Genomic DNA, 19597 nt, shown 5'->3' on the forward strand with positions numbered 1-19597 from the left:
ATGCCTGTAAAATATACTGCAAGACTTTTTTGACAACCTAATATAATTTTTTACATAAATCACATTTTTACTTACCATAATAGAGACTAGTACCGTTTAAAGGAAATGTATTACAAATATTTCGTTTTTCATATTGGAACATTGGTTTATTTGTTAATAATTTTATATTTAAATATATTAAACTTATAAACTATTAAATAAATCGCAATTTCATTTAACAAAACGGGCGAAGGAAATAAAATTTGACAAGTAAACATTATATAAGCATATACATATCTGATGACATTTCAACTGAAGATTATCACGCGCAGATGCTTCTTTTGAGTAACTAACGGAACCTTCAATGATGTATGCTGCTTTTCCATGATATTGGAAGTTGTTTCAAAAATCTGTAAAAACAGTTTTTTTTAAATATAGATTTATTTTAATAGTATTTTTATAATATTATATGTTAAAATATATTGATAAATATCACCCAATTTCAGAATTTAGTTGGCAAAGACCTACTACGAAGTTTATATTATATTTTGTTCGGAGATATGTTATTTAAATTAAATACAATTAAATTTTGAAATTGCATGTTCAATTTATTGTTCTTTCTTGAAACGGCTGCCAATAAATTGTTGTATTTATGTCTAATTAGTGTATAAATCCTATGCATGAAGATATACATATGTCATTATTTTTCGTAAACTAAATTTTTATTAACAAAATAAATTTTACCTTCTTTGAACTTCAGCTTCAGCTAGATTACTATTCGCATCCTCGGTAGGGTTCTTCTGCAACGCGCTCACTCTCAGTTTAACTGGCTTCCTTCGGTCGTCCACAAAGTCATCCATGCTCGTTTAACGAATTTTATGCAAGTGCATTATTGATCTCTTTGTTTATATATTTTGGTGGGTGAGGTTCATTTTTGTGGTGTTGAGAAGACCACAGAGGAGTTATATTTTTATTGATGTGTTATGAAATAAATTCATATAAAAGACTAGAGAAGAACCTCACCCCGAAAATTTATATTAAATATTATTGAATACGAAATGAAGTAATTAGTAAAATTCAATGAAGCTTCTTGAATAAAGAGTATTATGAAATTGAAGTTATGTAGAAAATTAGTTTTCTACCGAAACAAAAACTCAAATTGAAATTGGTAGTTTTTGTGCTGAAAGTTAATTGTTGAATTTTGAAAAATTTTCAATAACGAAGCTTTAAAGTGAAGATTAAATAAAAATTGAGCGCTTTTAATCAATATCAACGATGGGTCTTTTAGACATATGCAAAGCTTATTTTTTATAGTTGTTTTTATGTTAGATAAGTGTGAATATAGTTTTTAATTATAAAAACAGATCTTATCAAAAGCAATCATTTATTTGAATAGTTTACTACTAAAAGAAATATTAATTGGTTTGATATAAATATTATAAATTTTCTTTTTTTCACGAAAATATTATAGAAGGATCATAAAAATTTCTAAACTTTGAAATTTCTACAAATATGGCCTGAAAAATATACACGCTTTAAATCAATACTATTTTCACATTTTCTCTGTTTGTTTCATTTTCCTATTCTTGGTTTGTTCCTATTTTCATTTCATTATTTTTTCTGTTTATCCCAGTGATATGCAGATAGCTTATGTTGTTTTAATTTTTGGTATATTAATGGAATGCTCAGTGTTCACTATATTTGCGAGATTTTTTACGAAACTGCATAACGCATTTTGTTCTGAACTTTTCTTTTATGTTATTATTCATTTTTTTCGATTTGGTCAAAGGTCGCATCCTAAATGTGTTTCCTAGTTCATCACTTTGATTTTTTGCAACTTTGTAAATTTTTCTCTGACGAGGACGGGAGACAACTGCAAGCAATCAGAGAGTTCAAGGCTAATTCAACTGGGTTCAGTTAAGTCGCACAATTTTTCTGTTAGAAAAATTCCTTTTTTATGCTCTCGAATTATAAGTCTTTACTGTTTAGTACAGTCTGTCAAGTAAGAGCGTGGTTGTGTTAATTTATAAAAAAAAATTATTTTTTGAAACTTTCATATTTATATACATATACATTGTACACATTACAAACAATGATGAAATTTGGTCAATAATATGTCCAGTCATCATCGGCGTCGATAATTGCCTGGCATCTCCGAGGCATGCTTTCTACTAATTTGACGGCGTATTCTAGTGGCAAGGAACTCCAGATTCATTATTTCACTCAATATCACATTCCTTTCTTTGACATATTGAAATAAATATTATTTGCTTTGGATTTTAAAGATTTCACCAACTGAATTATATAGTATATCTTAAGCACTCTCTTATTTCATATATTACTTCCTCCATAGACTTGAACTGTTAATATTTTGTGTTCCGATATATTTTCTCGAATTTCATTTGCTTCTCTCTCAAGTATGTTAATTTTGAATAGAATTCTCATTCTCAACTGAATTATATATCTTAAGTACTCCTTATTTCATATATTACTTCCTCCATAGTCCTGAACTGTCTATATTTTGTTTCACAACTATTATTACAGATATGTATATTTTCTCGAATTTTATTTGCTCCTTTCTCAAATCGGTTTATTTTGTATAGATTTCTCATTCCCACAGGTCATTCATGCATATCTTTTTAGAAAACATTTCATTCCGAAACTACTGCAAGCTCCATGAAATTGATTGTTATATTTGTTTTCATATTCCAATAAATTTTACTCCAATTCTACATCATTCAAGCGAGTTTTTGCAAACAAACAATTTGAAAAATGTGAAAAATGGTGTAATAATGCATGTGATTCTATTCAAATGACCATATGTGTATGTATATTGCTAACTGAAAAATTCGTGGATTAAGAATCGTTTATTATTTGACTACAGAAATAATATTTATAGAAAAAAGTTCTCTTCTTTCAAGTGAGGTTAAACGTTTACAATTATTTAATGAAACGAGATAATTAATATCAAAAATATCTTTAGTAATAACAATTTTAAATTTTACTCAACCAAAAGAGTTTGTTGCATTTTACAGCAATACATTAAGGTGAGTTCTGATTAAGCGGTTATTGCTGAAACTGATATTTACGGTTGAAATAGATGCATACATTTCAGAGTAGACATGAAGTACACTGTTATACATATTCAAAAGAATATTAATTCAAATTAAAAGCATATTTTTTTGTGAGTATGTATGTACGTAAAATATTTATAATATATATATAATATTCGAAGCAGTTTAAAATAATTGAGTTTCTAACTACATCTTCAACATAATTAGTTATGGTAGTCATTCGACATGACGGGAAATTTACACCAGTGTAAAAAAGTACTTTATTAGTATGTGAATATCGAAAGAACAAGTAATCTGCAAATTAATGGCGATAATACAAGTATGGGTAAATGTGACTGCTCCGGCAACGAAACCGCATGCGTGGTCGTGTAGCAATTACAATTAAGATTATTACATACACTATTAATATTCAATATATTAATATACATATATACACAGTATGTAAAATATGACAAGATCCAAATGTATGTAAAAACCAATTTCAAAATCTTCTCTAATAAGAGTAAAATTTTTTAACAACAAAATATCATACACATATATAAATATTTAGGCGTCGATAAACCAACACAAAGGATCTTTGAACAAATTACGTATAAATAAATGAGAAAATAATCCTTGTACTTGCTTTGAAATGTTAAGCTGAAATTAAAAATCTATTTCTCTACAAAAAATTAAACAAATTATATTATATGCCTACAAAGACATTCGAGATAATACATCTTTTCAATTGTTTGTATGTATCTCCATAGAGCACTAAGAGGTTGTATGTACAAAAATATACAAACGGATATCCTATATCTTTCAATACCCAATCAGCGACAGATATGTAGGATCAGGGTAACGTAGTTCATAGAACTCGTACTGTCATCAATTGTATGTTCAATATTTTTCGACGCTTTTCGTAATATTTTCGAAGTATGATTTTAGTAATATTTTCGAAGAATAAATTTAGTGGTAGAAATAGTGAAAACAAATTAAAATTATACGGGACGTGTTTCAAATAATTTCGACGAATGTATTTATACGAAGTATGTTACGCTTAGTACTATTGAAATGTCGCAAAAAAATATGGATTGGTAATTTAATCTCTCCTATCTTTCAGGGTAACGTAGTTCATAGAACTCGTACTGTCATCAATTGTATGTTCAATATTTTTCGACGCTTTTCGTAATATTTTCGAAGTATGATTTTAGTAATATTTTCGAAGAATAAATTTAGTGGTAGAAATAGTGTAAACAAATTAAAATTATACGGGACGTGTTTTAAATAATATGTATTTATACGAAGTATGTTACGCTTAGTACCATTGAAATGTCGCAAAAAAATATGGATTGGTAATTTAATCTCTCCTATCTTTCAGGGTAAAATAGTTCATAGAACTCGTATTGTCATCAATTGTATGTTCAATATTTTTCGACGCTTTTCGTAATATTTTCGAAGTATGATTTTAGTAATATTTTCGAAGAATAAATTTAGTGGTAGAAATAGTGAAAACAAATTAAAATTATACGGGACGTGTTTCAAATAATTTCGACGAATGTATTTATACGAAGTATGTTACGCTTAGTACTATTGAAATGTCGCAAAAAAATATGGATTGGTAATTTAATCTCTCCTATCTTTCAGGGTAAAATAGTTCATAGAACTCGTATTGTCATCAATTGTATGTTCAATATTTTTCGACGCTTTTCGTAATATTTTCGAAGTATGATTTTAGTAATATTTTCAGAAGAATAAATTTAGTGGTAGAAATAGTGTAAACAAATTAAAATTATACGGGACGTGTTTCAAATAATTTCGACGAATGTATTTATACGAAGTATGTTACGCTTAGTTCTATTGAAATGTCGCAAAAAATATGGATTGGTAATTTAATCTCTCCTATCTTTCAGGGTAAAATAGTTCATAGAACTCGTATTGTCATCAATTGTATGTTCAATATTTTTCGACGCTTTTCGTAATATTTTCGAAGTATGATTTTAGTAATATTTTCGAAGAATAAATTTAGTGGTAGAAATAGTGTAAACAAATTAAAATTATACGGGACGTGTTTCAAATAATTTCGACGAATGTATTTATACGAGGTATGTTACGCTTAGTTCTATTGAAATGTCGCAAAAAAATATGGATTGGTAATTTAATCTCTCCTATCTTTCAGGGTAAAATAGTTCATAGAACTCGTATTGTCATCAATTGTATGTTCAATATTTTTCGACGCTTTTCGTAATATTTTCGAAGTATGATTTTAGTAATATTTTCGAAGAATAAATTTAGTGGTAGAAATAGTGTAAACAAATTAAAATTATACGGGACGTGTTTCAAATAATTTCGACGAATGTATTTATACGAAGTATGTTACGCTTAGTTCTATTGAAATGTCGCAAAAAATATGGATTGGTAATTTAATCTCTCCTATCTTTTAGGGTAAAATAGTTCATAGAACTCGTATTGTCATCAATTTTATGTTCAATATTTTTCGACGCTTTTCGTAATATTTTCGAAGTATGATTTTAGTAATATTTTCGAGGAATAAATTTAGTGGTGGAAATAGTGTAAACAAATTAAAATTATACGGGACGTGTTTCAAATAATTTCGACGAATGTATTTATACGAAGTATGTTACGCTTAGTTCTATTGAAATGTCGCAAAAAAATATGGATTGGTAATTTAATCTCTCCTATCTTTCAGGGTAAAATAGTTCATAGAACTCGTATTGTCATCAATTGTATGTTCAATATTTTTCGACGCTTTTCGTAATATTTTCGAAGTATGATTTTAGTAATATTTTCGAAGAATAAATTTAGTGGTAGAAATAGTGTAAACAAATTAAAATTATACGGGACGTGTTTTAAATAATTTCGACGAATGTATTTGTACGAAGTATGTTACGCTTAGTACTATTGAAATGTCGCAAAAAAATATGGATTGGTAATTTAATCTCTCCTATCTTTCAGGGTAAAATAGTTCATAGAACTCGTATTGTCATCAATTGTATGTTCAATATTTTTCGACGCTTTTCGTAATATTTTCGAAGTATGATTTTAGTAATATTTTCGAAGAATAAATTTAGTGGTAGAAATAGTGTAAACAAATTAAAATTATACGGGACGTGTTTCAAATAATTTCGACGAATGTATTTGTACGAAGTATGTTACGCTTAGTACTATTGAAATGTCGCAAAAAAATATGGATTGGTAATTTAATCTCTCCTATCTTTCAGGGTAAAATAGTTCATAGAACTCGTATTGTCATCAATTGTATGTTCAATATTTTTCGACGCTTTTCGTAATATTTTCGAAGAATAAATTTAGTGGTAGAAATAGTGTAAACAAATTAAAATTATACGGGACGTGTTTTAAATAATTTCGACGAATGTATTTGTACGAAGTATGTTACGCTTAGTACTATTGAAATGTCGCAAAAAAATATGGATTGGTAATTTAATCTCTCCTATCTTTCAGGGTAAAATAGTTCATAGAACTCGTATTGTCATCAATTGTATGTTCAATATTTTTCGACGCTTTTCGTAATATTTTCGAAGTATGATTTTAGTAATATTTTCGAAGAATAAATTTAGTGGTAGAAATAGTGTAAACAAATTAAAATTATACGGGACGTGTTTCAAATAATTTCGACGAATGTATTTATACGAAGTATGTTACGCTTAGTACTATTGAAATGTCGCAAAAAAATATGGATTGGTAATTTAATCTCTCCTATCTTTCAGGGCAAAATAGTTCATAGAACTCGTATTGTCATCAATTGTATGTTCAATATTTTTCGACGCTTTTCGTAATATTTTCGAAGTATGATTTTAGTAATATTTTCGAAGAATAAATTTAGTGGTAGAAATAGTGTAAACAAATTAAAATTATACGGGACGTGTTTCAAATAATTTCGACGAATGTATTTATACGAGGTATGTTACGCTTAGTTCTATTGAAATGTCGCAAAAAAATATGGATTGGTAATTTAATCTCTCCTATCTTTCATGGTAAAATAGTTCATAGAACTCGTATTGTCATCAATTGTAATAACGCTTTACTTAAACTCTTTACTCTTTGTACGCTTTTCGAAGACATTTTCTTTTCGTAAAAATATTAGGGTTACGTCAATAGGGTCTATCATACCAAATTAATTTAATAACGCTTTACTTTAACTCTTCACTCTTTGTACGCTTTTCGAAGACATTTTCTTTGTGTAAAAATATTAGGGTTACGTCGATAGGGTCTATCATACCAAATTAATTTAATAACGCTTTACTTTAACTCTTTACTCTTTGTACGCTTTTCGAAGACATTTTCTTTTCGTAAAAATATTAGGGTTACGTCGATAGGGTCTATCATACCAAATTATTTTAATAACGCTTTACTTAAACTCTTTGCTCTTTGTACGCTTTTCGAAGACATTTTCTTTTCGTAAAAATATTAGGGTTACGTCGATAGGGTCTATCATACCAAATTAATTTAATAACGCTTTACTTTAACTCTTTGCTCTTTGTACGCTTTTCGAAGACATTTTCTTTGTGTAAAAAAATTAGGAATTCGTCGTTAGGGTCTATCATACCAAATTATTTTAATAACGCTTTACTTAAACTCTTTACTCTTTGTACGCTTTTCGAAGACATTTTCTTTTCGTAAAAATATTAGGGTTACGTCGTTAGGGTCTATCATACCAAATTATTTTAATAACGCTTTACTTAAACTCTTTGCTCTTTGTACGCTTTTCGAAGACATTTTCTTTTCGTAAAAATATTAGGGTTACGTCGATAGGGTCTATCATACCAAATTAATTTAATAACGCTTTTCTTAAACTCTTTGCTCTTTGTACGCTTTTCGAAGACATTTTCTTTGTGTAAAAATATTAGGGTTTCGTCGTTAGGGTCTCTTTCAGTTCAAATTGTTTTAATAAGGCTTTACTCTTTTGTAAGCTTTGTGTAATCAAAATAAAATTATTGTAATTGTATTCTTATACGAAATGTATTATGATTAGTACTACTGAAATATTGGAAATAAATATGGATCGATAATTTTATCGCTCAAAACTTGCAGGGTGTAAAATAGTTCAAAGAAGTCTTTATTGTCATCAAATGTTGCAAAAAATTTTCGATGTTTGATTTTAAGAATATTTTCGAAAAAATAGAAATAGTAATAAAATTAAACGAGACGTGTTTTGAATAATATTTATGAATGTAGACGAGATGTGTGATGTTTAGTATTATTGCAATGTTGTTAAAAAGATATGGATTGGTACTTAATCTCTCCTATCTTTTATTGTTTAGTAATTCATAAAATTTGTATTGTCATCAACTGTGTGTTCAATATATTTCGACGCTTTTCGCAATATTATCGAAGTTTGATTTTGGTAATATTTTCGAAGAATAAATTTAGTAGAAAAAATTGTGTAAACGTAGTAGTATTATATGAGACGTTTTTTAAAGAATTTCAATGAAATTTTGCGCGGTGTTTTATGTATAGTGTTATTGCAGTATCGCAAATAAATATGGATCGGTAATTTACTCTGCCTATCTATCAAGGTTTAGTAGTTCATAGAACTGTGTATCGTCATCAATTGTATGTTTATTAAATTTTGACGTTTTTCCAATTTTTATCGAAGTTTGACTGTAACAATAACATCAAAGTTTAAATTTTGTAGTAGAAATAGTGTATTTAAAAAAAAATAATCCGAGACGCGTCTAAACGAAATTAAGCGTGGTGTATTATGTTAAGTAATATTGAAATATGGCAACGTTTCTTTCTTGTTTACGTTTTTAATTGTAGAATTATATATGGTTACGTTTTGTTAACATTTAAAACTTTTGAAGAGAAAAGTTGTAAGTTACTTCCGTAATAATAACCAAATATCGTGTTTGTTATTTCTATTATACGTGTATAGGTTTTCGTTTATGCACCATTTATATTCATTCAGGCTAAATGAGGGCTATGTTATTAATACGCTTTTATACTTTTATATTTGTTTTGGTTCCACTTCAATTATGGATCATTAATACGCTTCAAAAAAAATTAAACCTCAACGGCTCAAAACACCATCTTATGGTTGGAGCTATAAATTTTGTATGTTATATTTTAACATTAGTAGTTTAACCATTAACTCGGGTATTCTGAATATTATTGTGAAATATTTCTCATTTCATCTTAACGTTTCAGTTTTGGTATTTGGACTTGAAATGAAATTTTGAGTAAGTAATAGGATTGGAAATTTTGAATTTTGACTAAGTTACATATTTGGTAACTATTTATTTAATATCACCTTGACCATTTCACAAAATCGTGAAATCAAACGTGTGGGTAAAAATGATGGAGACCATCACACGAATTAGTGACAGCTTGGTGGAAATGAGAAAAGATCTAATTATCGATCGATAGCGAAAATAGGGAATTGAAAATCAATATGTTGTACAACAACTGTGGATATTGTGATGTGACTGATGCTTTACACCGTTTGATAAACTTGGTGAACAAATGGTTTGCAGGAATCAAATTGAATGAGACTAGCAAGAACCTGTGCCACTTTAATGTGGTATCCACAAGAGTTTTATATTGAATAGACTTTTATTGAATATTGTTGTAATGAATAGCTTTCACATATAATTTTTTAAGAACAGAGTGTGGCTCAATCAGGGCGAGCAAAGAAGTGGCGAGTCCAAATGGTTGAAATGATTGAAGAATGAAAGCTGTTTTCTTTGTTATGTCTTCTTTACCAAACTGAGGGAAGCTCAGGAAATATGAATAAAAAAGTATTTTAAATCAGAAATAGTTTTGAATGAATCCAAATACTGGCAGTTTTAAAGTCGTTTAAGATGTTTACCACTAAAAGGACATGGTAAATAGTCCACCTTGTGCCATTTCATAAGAATAAACATGAATTTATATTCATAGTTGTTTTTCGCCAAAAATTTGGCATATTTGGCACTTGTGTTTTTTATCTACACTCTTTCTTTTCATATTGTTCAAAATACCATATGATGAAATATTTGTTGCAATAATATCACCAGAATCTTGTATTTTATCGGCATCCTACCTAAAGATTATTACTTCTACAACTTATTAAGTACCGTCCATCGTTCTTGTTAAGAGCATATAATCGGATATTTTTATAAGGGTACGCAGAATTTATATATAGGTATTTTTGGAACAGTTTATAAAACCATATTATAATATAAAGCGCTTTATATTACATCCCGAAAAATTTTATTTGATTTATCGTTTTTCGCTTTCCCATCGGTTTCTTAATGTATTTTATATTATTTTCAGGTAGTTTTTTGATTTATGTATCGCAGTTGTTTCCTACAGTTTCTTATGAAATAATAGTTATAAAATCTGTGACCATTTTAGTTCAGTGCATTTGTTGCATTTTTTGTAGGGCAATGTAAAACAAATATAATAAATTATTTATATATTTGTGCGTTTAAAATTCATTATTTCTATGTATTATTTACGTTTGTACTCACTTTGGTCGACGACGGGGCGTTCCTAAAGAATTTAATTAAAGACTTAACAAAGTGGGAAGGAATAGTTATTTATTTTTACCTTCGTTGTAATGCTTTTCTTAATTTTTTTTAGCTTATTTTTTGTTTTTTTTTCTGCATTGTGTTTGGTTTTGATTTATATAAATTGGTATTGTCATATATGATAAATAACGCAGTAATTTTGTATTAACATAATTATATAAGAGACCGATAAAACAATATTTCAATAAGTTTGATTTATGTAGGTTTAAGACACATGTACATATGGAGTTATTTGATTTACTCTTTCAACCTTTTAAATATATAATTCAAAGCTTTTTATATTAAAAAAAAAATTATTTGTGTTAGGTTTCTTAACAATTTGTGCTAAACTGGGGGTTTTTAACGTACGTATATTTATATTTATATGAACAGTATATCCTAGGTAAGTAAGTGGAACAAAACAAATACCAATTCTGCATCATAACATTCCTCTACCGTCGATGACAAGGGCCTTTTTGGCAGTAGAAGAAACAACAATGTCGAAGAAGATATACTATGGATATTGTAGTAGATGGGCTTATCGCTTTGTCTTCAGTTTATTACGAACGAGGAGCTCTGCGCCTATGGTCAATTATTGTCTTTATAACTGAGTAGTGTTTCATTTTTTTCAGCAAACTGCAATAACATTTAGTTATAGACTTATGTTTGCATGTAGCGGAAGTAGTATAAACGACAAAATTGCTTTTCAAAGACGCCCAACAACTATAAAGTTCAAAGAAAGAAACATGGTTACGATATAAGATTGTGAGAAAGACTTATTCATTTATGCTAGAGTACTATTATTATTTTAGAACTAAAATGTATAAATGTATAGTTTATATATGTGTAACTATTTTGAATGCATTTTATAGAAAGATGTACGAGTGCTTAATCAATTAATTGCCCATAAATATAATGATGATGTGTAAGTCCCATGGTAAGGCGCTAAAACATTTATTGGGTATTCTAAGCTTAGCAAAAAGTATGTAGCAGGTTTGTGAAACCGAAATTATGAAATTAGATTAGCCTGCAATTTTGATTTGGATTACAAATAAATTAAAATCTTGGGATTTTGAAAATTTAGTGTTTTGTTTTGCTTAAATATATTACTGAAAGTTGTGCAGATTAATATAGGGAACTCTTTTTTCACAGTGGGAGATATACATAAGTATATACTCGTATGTGTGTGAAAAAATTTATGAAAAAATATGAATATAAATATTAATTTATAATTTCACCAAGTGAATCGAAACAAAAAAATATTCAAGGTGAAAAATTAACAAATTTAGACAGTAGACCCATGAAAATATTATAGCAAGACTTGGCATGAATAAAGTACATGTATATTTATTTCTTTTGTAGTCAGTGAAGTATACATACTTATGTAGTATGTATGTAATACACATACTCGCATTTTTACATAGGAATTGCAGGCACGATCAAATTCGCACCACTAAAAGCCAACGTATATTTATATTCAATGGAGGTCTCTCCACTGCGCTAATAATATGGTAGAAACTATTCCAGAAAAATTCTTAACAGTGGTAGTGAAATTTAATTATAAATAAAACAGATGTACGTAGCATATAAAATTGCGCAGCTGCCTTGAAATCCACATTTCGAAAGAGTGAAATGGCTATATGATCGTTGAACGCTTGCTTATTCACGTATACATCGTGTAGAAAAGTTTTACGAAAGTCTGACTAATTATATTTATATATAAGTATGTATGCATACATTAAAAATGTAATTGGAAAAAAAAATAGTGGAAAATTACAAGTTCGCAATATTGCGTTGAAGCAAGAAGAAACAAGTTCAATATACATAATATATATGTACTAAATATATTAGATATCATATGTAAATGACGAAGAGTTATACGAACACAGAGACATCAATTGCTATTGAACAAATAAAAACACTTTTCACAGACTTATTATACGTAATATGCGCACGTTAAATAGAGAAATAAAGTTAAAACGTTTCAACTACGTAAAATATGCGTTGTAGGATACATGTATATACTATAACTTCGTATATCTAATATATGTATGTATATGTGAAAACATTACGATGTTAAATATATTTACTTAGGTATATGTATAATGTAAAAAAAAATCGAATCAACTTGATTTCTTTTTTGTACCTTACTCATTTTCCCAAATCCATTGGATTACTCATGTTCTAGACTTTACACAGACATTTTTCAACGCAGCTTTCTGCCCGATATTGTGTCTTATGCCTGCCTCTCAATTGTTCCCAACACATAAGTAAGTAGGTGCCCATGTTATAAGCCTGCCTGCCTGTCTGTTGAGCATAGATTCCTCACCGAATCAGCCTGCCTAATTGGTAACTAGGGTACGCGGTAACAGCTAATAGACAGCCAAGTGTGTTTGAAAAAAACATCCAAAAATCGGCTCTGTGCCTAGATTTCATTTGTTCTCATTGATTTCTTTCAAAGCTCATCTTTATGTACGTCGCCTCTGCTAGCCTCCCGGTTCTTCGCCTAACCGTATTTGCAATTTCCTCACTAAAGCCCAATTTCCGGCAGCCATTTCCACAGAACTATTTTCTTCTTCGTTCACACTATTAAAACACTTTTTCAGCTACCAATACACTTTTTCACAATTTGACTCTTTAATATTTTCAAACACTATGCTGTACGACTGAAACACAAATGATAGAATGCCGACTGGCATTGCTGTATTTATACACGTCGGCTGTGCAGCTCGGAAAAGTCGGGAAAATTCCACAGTCAAATCGCTTTTATTGATTTTCGTTTTAAGTCTTTTTGTCTCACTTCAACACATAGGAAGTTAATGTGTTACCTTTTCGGTGGAAGGTATCATTAAGCGAGAAGGTATACTGACTTTTTGGATCGTATTCAGCTGACATACATACATATGTACATATTAATGTATAAGTATCACCTGGATCAATACAAAAACAGTGAAGTCACCAAGTCGTTGTGAAATTTTAATGTTCATGCCAATTTTTACTGCAAATTTTATTTATTATAATTATTCATGTTCATTTATGATATTTTATAAATTTTAATTACTTAAAACATGTTGAAAATCGCTACAAAAGCAATAACAAATCATAAAAATCTCGCATGCAAGCTTGTGCTCTCAGGCTGCTTTGTTTTCATAACTATGTTTATATGTAAATATATATCATCATAAATAAAAAATAAATATATACTACATATAGTCATAAATATGTATTATATGTATGTATAATTTTTTATAAGTGCGTATCTACAATTTATTACAGCGGTACAGTCACCTCTTTCTTTCTAATGAAAAATACACACATTTATTTTTATGTATGTATATATTTTAAATCGCTTATTCTGACAAAGTGGAAGCCGTTTTTTCAGCTACGGGGTGCCAGCGAGTTCTAGAAACTTGTATAATGCTCTATATTCTTTCATGTACATATGTATGTAGTATGTACCTATGTATACGAAATATAACAATTTTATGTCCATTTATTTTAATAACTTTACTGATTCTTTATGTTTTGGAAATTATATGTACATATGTATGTATATTTGCGTTTTTTGTGCCTACGGTTTATACGTGCTTAAATGCATAACGCTATGACGTTTGAATAACTAGTTTGTATACACATACATACATATTTACATAGAGATAAACATGCTATGTGTGCATTTACGAAAGTCCGGATTATTCTCGTACAAGCATCCCAGCAAACATCAGCGAAAAGTTTCTCGAATCTTTCAAAAATTATAGGCTTTGGCTTAGTTATTATTTAAATATTACTTTCAAGAAAAGTAATGGTATTCAATCACTGCACTGCAATTTGCGCTTAAACCCCGTAGCTAATAAGTTCAATTCCAAATTCCAACTAATGAAAATGTGTTTCCACAACTCAACGAGGGCAATCCTCATACTCATAACTCACAAGCATCCTCTAAGGAAGCTTTAAAACACATACATACTTACATATGTAGCTTGACTCAAAATTTAACAAGATCAATTATTCTAAAAAATAAATCTCAAATGATATATTAATACACAGATATACATATCGTCACCTGAAATGCAAAATAACGTAACAACATTTTCGGAAATTTACAGTGTCGTGAATGAAACACGAAATAAAATGGAACATGAGTGAAAAAAAAATTAGGTGACGATATGTACATATGTAGTTCAAAATAAGGATTATTTGAGATATGATATTTTAAAGAACTAGCTTGTAGAAAACTCGAACTTGCCAAAATATAATCTATAATTCAATAGCAAATAAATACGTGTTTTTGCTCTGTTTTACTCAAAAGTGGAGTAACGTTACATTATAAGATTATATAATTACTAGTTTTGCAATCAAATATTCCAATTCTTCGAAAATTTTTAGAAATTATTTATATGCACTTCTTAACGTAGCAAACTTTGCATAGTAATATACATGCATATGTACATGCATAGAAAAAGTATAGTCCAGTGGTATATATGTGGGTATGTCCTAACAACAGCTAAATTTTTACAGCGAGTGTGAAATTAATATTGGATTGTTTGTTTGAAATTTTTTATCTCAACAGAGAGCAAAGGTTATAGTTGGCGAGTTCAGCGCTGGGTAATGCGCCCAAAGCAATATAATAAATACTGAACGATATACATATGTATGTACTAATATATTTATGTATATTTATGCACATATAACTTAAGTCTTAAGTGATTAGTAATTACTACACATTTATTAGATAACTCTATTATCATACTCTAAAGCACTTTGAAGCTATCATGATTAGTATTAATAAAAATAAATAAAAATTTGCAAAAATTGTTCAATAAATTTGGATTTCGAAATTACTCCCTAAAATCATGCTAAATGTACAGATACATCATATACACACATATGTATGTGTGTTCGGTATCGGAAACGGGATATACATATGCACGTCCTTGCACTCTTGTGCAATCTGCGAAAACAACCCCTAAAAGCAGTTTATGCACACCTTTATTTAGGGTGGGTTTAGACGTTCAATTTTTTATGTTCTCATGTTATCAAGAAATATACTATCCCTATGTTATCGTGCTTATTTAATCATACCATTAACAATAATAAAAATTAGTTCAAGAATGTTTGCTAAATCTGGAAAAGGGCTATAAGCATAGTCCCGCTTAGGAGGAAGCCGTAAATAATTTCTGTAAATTGCTCAAACATTCTGGAAATATGTTATATATTTATTATTATACGCATATACATGTATGTATGTATGTAAGTATGTATATGGAAATATCTGGTTTGAAGACTAAAAACGATCAATTAAAATCAAAGCGAAAACGAGTAAATACACTCAATAAATATATTTCATTTCTGTACTTAAAAAGGACACTCCGTTAGTAAGATGTATAGATTTTTTTGAAAAAATTGTTTTACGTTAACAATTGCTTGATGAATTGAGGAGCACTGACTCTGGCTTACTTTCAATGTTGTTATTGTTATTTTAAAATATGCTTTCATAACAATCATAAAGGACAGTTTCGAATTCAATGTAAAGCGTGATGAACTCTAAAAAAATTAAGAGCTTTCGGGACAATAAATTATGTTCGATACTATTTTTCTTTTAAGTTTCTACGACTTTCTAGCAACTTCTCTTAGCGCCGTTAAAGGTTTAACAATTATTGGATTTTAACTAATGCGAACTCGTGGCTGTTGATTATGTACCATATCAACAGATTTTATCGCTTCCTCTTGGTATTACAAATACTCTCGCTGTTGGTTTTAAATTAAATTAAGTACATTTTAAGTTCATTTAACAATTAGAAGTTTTCATAAATGGGAGCAAACTGTATATATTGGAAACAGAGTGTCTGTATGGGGTCGGGTATCAGAGAAATTTGTGCTGGCTGAATAAGTATTCGGAGACATATTAGAAAAAAAACTGCATTATCCCAAATGGAATGGCAAATTTTATTAGAAGTGGTTTAACTTCTTAGATATCATTCACAAGAAAATAGTTAATGCAGGATATTTGATCAAACGCTACATTTATTTTTTATGTTTTGAATCGGGTGATTTTATAGTAAATGGAAACCGTTTAGAAGGTATTCTATATTATACTCGTATACCTTATATAGAATCAACACAAATATGGTTTGAATATAGGCATGAGTCCTTTCAAGCAACGAGTATATTATATTACATCTCGGAATCGGGATAAATGCTGATAAATACTGGGTATGCTCTCGAAATTCAGTTGCGTTGTAACAACAACAACAAGGAAAAACCTTAACTTCAGTTGCGTCGAAGCTAAAATACCTTTGACAAATAAGAAAATGGAACTGGATTTTGAACGATCCAAATAACAGCTAAATGTAGTGATCCGATCTGAACTATTTGTTCCGCCATGGACAATAATTTATGTCAAATTTCATGAAGATATTAAAATGTTTCATACGAAATTTTAACCGTTCAGTTCAATAATCCAAGCCGAAATGGCAGATATCATTTCAAATAAAAAAGTTTTCTATATAAGAACTTAATTTGGATTATTCATATGCTATAGTCGACGGTTCCGGCAAATGTGCAGACTATACATGCTATACAGACGAACATTTATATTTGTTTTTACTGGATCTCTACAACAACATCTGCCGAGGAATAGCAGGGAGCAAGGAAACAATTTTCCACTTTCTCTGTGAATGCCCAGCCCTAGCACAGATCCGACAGAAAACACTTGGAATCCATCAAGCACCAAACCTTGTATGGATTTCTACTAAAAGCATATCAGACATAAGTAGTTTCATCGAAACCTCAAAATGGTTTGAGAGGGAAGGTGAAACGTGATAGCAGATACAGAAGGTGCTACGAATAGTGCATCAAAATCGCACATCAAGTGCTAATTGAGCCTGATAGACAACAGGGCTGCACTCCTACCTACCTACCTACGGGATCTCTAACGGTTTCTTATAGGTGTTACAAACTTCGTGGCAAAATTAATATATCCTGTTCAGAGTACAAAAATCATTATAGTACCAGATACACACATAAAAATATCTCAATTGAAAACGAACAGATCTAATCAGAAGTCACATTTCTGTAAAATTAATTTATTTTTACTTTTTAAGTGTTTGAGTTGCTTACAAAATGTTACGGATTTCAAAAAATCGAATCGAACACCTCTAGAATATTGTATTAAATTTTTGAAGTTTATTCGAGTAATAGTTTCGGAGATACAGCCTTGAGAACTTGTGCGCTCGAGGCTAGCTAGGGTAAGTGCATCGTCTTTAAACGCGTTTTTCTCGAAACTGTGTTTTTGAAGTCGTTTATCAAGATTTCTCAAGAACTACTCAACCGATCTTTATAAAATTTTGCACAGGTCTTTAAGATACAATTCTTAAAGATTTGGACGAAGGATTTTTTTCGATAAACACTATTTGAAATTTTTATTTTTTTATTAAAAATGTTTGCTAAAATCCAATTTTCAGTTTTTTTCCTTCGTCCAAGTTCTAAGTAAAGATTTTAACAGAAAACACGTATTTTTGTTCACTTTGATCCTGTCAGGAATTATCCAGCCAAAGCGGGCGCATCTTTTTTCCGAGGAGTCACCGAAAATGTCGTCGCAATGGCTGAATATTTTTTTCCAAACATTTCAGAATTTTATTGTTATTAGTGTATGTTTGTAACAATAAAAAATTCAAATAAAATATTTCATTTTTTATATGAGAAAAAAAGTTTTTGAAAAAGGCCGTTTTTTACCCGAGGAAACCAATGTAACTCCATAAGTCAGGATATTATACACACGCACACGCAATTGATATCGGAATTTATCTTCATCATGACTCATGATTGTTTACATTTAAAGAATTAACTTAGTGAGTTGACAACAGGTAATGCTGAATCGCTTTTATATCGATAAATCACTATTCCAAAAAGTTTTCTGATACGAGTGATAAAAAGGTAACTGAACTAAGGTGCGTTTAATGCACCGAACATTATTTCTCGAATTTACATCACAACGTACCCAATAATTCTAAAATCGGTGCGCATAATGGGAAGATAATTAAATATATTTAAGAAAAATTATAAAATTTTATTGGAGTCTTAAAAATATAATGGTAATAAAAAATAAGCATATTTAAAACAAATATGTACTTCTCAAATCTTTTCTCTCAGTGCAGTTCCGAACTATATATACATATATAAGTATGCTTGTATACATTTTGACTACCTCCAAGGTGTTTGAACTTTTGGCCGCATTTTTGTTATTGTTCTACAGCAAAAGTTAACTGTGTGTTTGCTTGTGAGAACCGAATGCAATAAGTGCAGAGAAGTGGGATACTCTCCGACAGCTGTGAGAGACAATTTATTAGAGTGTCGAGCTAAACAAGGACACAAACGCACGACATAAGGACATATTGGACTGATGTGATTTTGTGAGAGTAAAAACATACATGCAAACGTTTCATAGATTACATATATATGTACATGTTCAAATGTAGTTATGTACATACATACATATGTTCATGTATATATGCGTATAAGTATGTAGGTGACCACGTATTGATGTGTGGTGGGCATAACGAAATTGTTTGTTACACTATATTGTAAGCTTCACTGGCACTGGCTCTTTATAAGTGACGTCCGGATGAAAAGGACTGAGATAAACAACTTGTCAGCCAAAGTAATTTTCTACTATTTGACAAATTGCAAGAAAATATACTGCGAAATGACTTTATTTGTTGGCGTTTGTGACAAATGACCTACACGTTTATGTTGCTATGAGAGAGTCAAAGATTTGCTGCGGTTATTTTAATTTTTATTAGGTAATAAAGCTGTATGTTTTGGAAATATTGACGTGGTTGTGTATATAATCGCTTGCTGTGAATAACAAAATTGGTCCAGTAGGCAGAGAACAGGGCACAAAGTTGTTAACTGGCTAAAATTATGTGCGTAAAAGCTTACATTGATGTTAAGCACACGGATATGTGTGACTTATTATCTTAAAGGCACGATATGAATTTCATTGTAACGAGCGGAAATAGTTGCTTGTTTGAA

General features: G+C 29.7%; 1 long non-coding RNA gene across 1 annotated transcript; it reads right to left on the reverse strand.

Annotated features, from left to right (window-relative positions):
• Positions 1–202: 202 nt before the first annotated feature.
• Positions 203–13262, reverse strand: LOC120766931. The gene is made up of 3 exons (XR_005704631.1): positions 12711–13262; positions 724–11287; positions 203–389 (listed from the first exon to the last, which is right to left on the reverse strand). It is a non-coding gene; the product is annotated as an uncharacterized LOC120766931 (long non-coding RNA).
• Between the last annotated feature and the right edge of the window lie 6335 nt (positions 13263–19597).

Source organism: Bactrocera tryoni, chromosome 1, assembly GCF_016617805.1.
Source record: "Bactrocera tryoni isolate S06 chromosome 1, CSIRO_BtryS06_freeze2, whole genome shotgun sequence".
NCBI classification, from domain to species: domain Eukaryota; kingdom Metazoa; phylum Arthropoda; class Insecta; order Diptera; family Tephritidae; genus Bactrocera; species Bactrocera tryoni.